General features: G+C 33.7%; 1 protein-coding gene across 3 annotated transcripts in view; it reads right to left on the bottom strand.

Annotated features, from left to right (window-relative positions):
- The window catches only part of LOC106875502 (uncharacterized), a 64,589-nt gene that overhangs the window by 2,528 nt on the left and 57,683 nt on the right, over positions 1-4,378 (bottom strand). Inside the window, exon 6 of one of the 3 annotated variants that reach the window (XM_014923677.2) lies at positions 1,560-1,644. The exons of 1 other annotated variant lie outside the window; for it this stretch is intronic. The gene's annotated coding sequence lies outside the window, so the exon portion shown is untranslated. Of the gene's footprint in view, positions 1-1,559; positions 1,645-2,832; positions 4,244-4,378 lie in introns of those variants that run through there. One more of the 3 variants, XM_014923678.2, reaches the window with a different exon arrangement.

Raw genomic sequence — 4,378 nt, forward strand, 5'->3', positions numbered from 1 at the left:
ATGTACAGTACATAGAATTATGTACAAAAGTCAGGAAAGTGAACAGTGTAAGAATCATGATATACATGTGTGCATGCATATGGAGTTGGGGATATCAAGTGTAGTGTTAGTGAGATGCATGGAAGTTTTAAAGGATGCAATATCTCAGCAACTCTGAGTGTGAAAAAAATGTTTTTGGGAGTCATGGGAGCTGTACTGTTTTCTGACTTTGTAGGCATGCCCACATGTGTTAGACACATGGAACTCAAAAAGGTGTTCAAGGTGGTTGTTGGCATGATGGTTAATAATTTTGTAAAAGCAAAGTGAAACTCGTTTTATTCAAATATCCATCCATCTTCTTTGCCCTTTTTTCCTGAAAATGTTGTGGGGGTAGAGCTCTAAGGCACCGTCTTCATAGGGTTTTATTAGAAGCCACCATCATTACACTTTCTGGCTGCTGGATTCCAAAGCATGACTAACCAAGACTTTGGATATTGTCCAACGGTTTTGTTCTTGGTCTACCGCAAGCATATTTTCAACCCTTTCTTCTTAGCTTTCATACATCACACACACACACACATGCATGCATGTACTGTATGTATCTATGTATTTATAGTTCCCTGCCTGACTGAACTTCCTTCACTCTTGGACCCTCATCTCTCCTACCTTCTTCTTGGACCTTCAATACACCTCTTTATCAACCTTACCATCACTTCATCCAGATTATCATTAGATCCTTATACTTTTCGGACTCTACCATCATGGATCTTATTGTATACATTTGTTTATGTATGTATGTATGTATGTAGGTAGGTAGGAAGGTAGGTAGGCAGGTATGCATGCATGTACATAAGTATGTAAATTATAATGTAATGAATATAATTCTCTAGGCTTGTTTATGAACAAACGAGTGAGCTAAACTTTTTAACCATTCCCTCTTTCTCTTCACATTGACAATCAGATTCATGACTATGAATTAACTAAAGCATTAAATTGATGTCCACTACAGAACTACGCTACACCTGTTCAGGGTGATTCACTAGTCAAGTAACCATAGCTCAATTTTCTGAGATATTCACTTACAGCTACAATAAGATCATCTTTCAAAGTGACTTCAATGTATAATAATAATAGGTGGTGGTATCTAGAATAGAAGGTGTTGTTTTGCTTTTAAATCACGATGTTGAACCAGATCATGCAGAGCTATAACAGGTGATTGGAAGATTTTTTTCATACACCTGACAAATTGTACTTTCTCAAAAGTTTATTTCATGGAGCTATTTAAGAATAGTTTTCAGTCTTTTCTGTATTGTGAGCACTTTTTACTATAACATCACGTTGGAAAATCCCTTCAAACTTTTTAATGCAAATTTTTCAGTGCAAAGGCAGCTTGCAGTAGTCCAATAAATATTATCCTTCAAGAAGGATCTCTTTTTTTTTTATTTGATGGAAATACATTCAAAGGAAATAATTTCTTTGGTTCAAAGAGAAAAGATGATTTAAGCCTAAGAAAAATAACTGTTGATTTGAAGATTTCAAAGTCTACAGTAGAATATATGTTCAAGAATGAGTATAACTAGAAGAAGAAGAAAAGAAGAAGGAAAAGTCACTTGGGAAGAGAACTTAAAGGCGAATGAAAATGACTGTGTCCCATGTACTGGTAGTCTGAAAAATATTATCACACAATTTTAATAAAATTTTCACAAAATACTACATAAATTTTTATATATGTGCTCAGGTTGTGCAATGAAAACAGGAATATTATGCATAGGTCTACATTGTTTTACTCTACAAGTGTGTTTACTACTAAGTGTCTATAAGCAATACAATTCAAGTGTTCAAAAAAATGTCTAACTCCTGTATAAAAGACATTACAGCTGTGTGTCCACCTTGAAATTTTAGGTATATGTCTAGGACCAAATTATTCTCATGTGTACTTACCTTATTTATTTGAGATGGTAGGGAATGTGATTTGAGGGCTGTCATCCCCAGCAGGCTGAGCAACAGTATAAAACAATAATGAGGAACCACTTTAATACTAAAGGTGTATTTCCTGTGCAGTTCATATCTCTACTGAGAAAAAATAATGAACCTTTAATATCAAAAGAATCCATATATAATTTTAAATTATTGGTTTGAAATTTTATTTCTGATATAAGTTTTAGAGATTTCTTTTGTGGAAATTATCACATTTGCAGGGTGGTTTAGAGCAGTCATGGGCAAAATACAACCCACAAGACTTTCTGAATGGTATACCAACAAATTTTTTAGTAGTGCAGCCTACCTGATGATGAGTTATGCCTCATGTGGTCTACTTCTTGAGAATAGTTGCCCACTCTTGGTTTAAAGACATCTGTGTTGGCTAGACCATGAAAAAAGGAGTTGTTGTTTACCTCCAGTTCAGCTCTGGTTAAGTTGAGAGCTATGACCAGAATAATTCCAGTCATGACCATCTAGACTTTTTTATATATTTATCAGGGACCGATCGTCCAGAGTATCAGTTATTTAAAGAAGGTGGAATGTAGTTGAGGGAATTTAGCTACTAATTCTAGCAAAATAAGTAATCACAGAGAGGTCCAGTTATAGCTGATCAGAGGAATGAAAGAGTAGAGAAGTAATGGTGGTATGGCCATGTGACAGTAGTGAATGGTAGATAAGACATGTAATGATTGTGGATGGAAGCTCCAGTAGTGATAAGTGACTGTGGTGGTATAGAGATGTGGTGGCAGTGGATAGTAGCCAGAGTTGAGATTGATTACAGTGGACATATGTCAGAAGAGGATGGCTGCTATTGGTGAGATATATTACAGCTGCTGAATGAAATATTTGGTTACAAATAAAGATAACAACAGATTTGATTTCTTTGTAAAATTTAATTTCCCAAAAATGTTAAGATGTGTACAATTGTAAAAATGAAAATTGTGGAATTTTTGGAGATTAAGTCTTACTACTTGGGATCTTTACTATACAACTGCCATCATGAACAACAACAACAACAACAATAATCAATTAAAATGTATAAAGTATTATAAAACAAAAACGATTCTTGCTACAGGAACGCCATTTGTAAAGTAACAAGATTTAGCAAGAGAGAGAGAGAGAAGAGAGTGAGAGTGAGAGAAAGAGAGGGAGAGAAAGAGAGAGTAATTAACTGAACTCTAAAACAACAATAACAACAACAATATCAGCAAGATATCAAATAAAGTTGGAATGTCTGGTTTTAAAATACAGGGAAATTCAGACAAAAATTGTTCACTAAACTGAACTGATAAAAGGACTATATATATATATATATATATGTATACATTTCGGATTTTAACAATAGAATTATATACACACTGGTGTATGTATGCTTATATTGCAGTGAAATCCAAAACCAAACTGTACTGATCCTTATGGAATTATTTTATTACATGCAACAGTTCTCAGTGTCAACTTGCTCACCGATTTTATTCTAGTAGAATGTCACAAAATTTTAATCTTCAGATACAACCTGATTACATAGAAAAAGTAGATGTTGACTAGATGGGTAGACACAGTGTCCATTCAATGCCCACTTTTCCATGCTAGCATGGGCTAGAAAGGGGATTTTTTGAAGCAGGATTTTTACAGCCAGATGTTCTTCTGGTTGCCAACCCTTGTTTTTCAAGTAAGGGATTTTTTCTTTATTCCAGATGTCTTACAAAGCATAGAGTGACCAATCATAATATCAACAAGGAATGTACATATTATATCAATGTGAGATCTCCGTATTCAGACACTCATACACATACAAGCATGCCTCTAACTTAATGCAACAAAGTGTTCCCTTGTGATCCATTGTAACTGAGAATTTAAATGCACTTGGAATACCTAAGGCAAGGCTCCAAACAACCATGACAGTGAAATGTATATAAGAAATATAAAATAAACTTGTGTTTATGCTTACTTCTCATACATACATATGTATTAAATATAAATATATACACACACAGACCAGACACACATAGACACACACACGAACATACAAAGTCATTAGTGAAGGATTATCAATCTGGGCAAAACATTTTTTATAAGCTCTCTGATAGTACATCAGACTCACAATACTGTTTAGATTAGTAAAGAACTCTGCATATTCTTGTGGCAGGGTCCAAGGTAATAGTTCATCACTAGATTGTAAATCCATGGTTGGGCTCTAGTTAGTCTGGCTTTCACAGAGAGTGAGATGCAAGACAAGGTGTAAATAATGGTTGTAGCATATTTACAGTTGTAAGTCAAAAATTTACTGCAATAAAGGAAAATATGTAATGACTATTATTTATACCTTTCCCTATATATATATATATTAATAAATATATATTAATAAATATATATAAATAAATAAATATAAATAAATAAATAAATATACAAATATATATAC

Source organism: Octopus bimaculoides, chromosome 6 (assembly GCF_001194135.2).
Source record: "Octopus bimaculoides isolate UCB-OBI-ISO-001 chromosome 6, ASM119413v2, whole genome shotgun sequence".
NCBI lineage: Eukaryota > Metazoa > Mollusca > Cephalopoda > Octopoda > Octopodidae > Octopus > Octopus bimaculoides.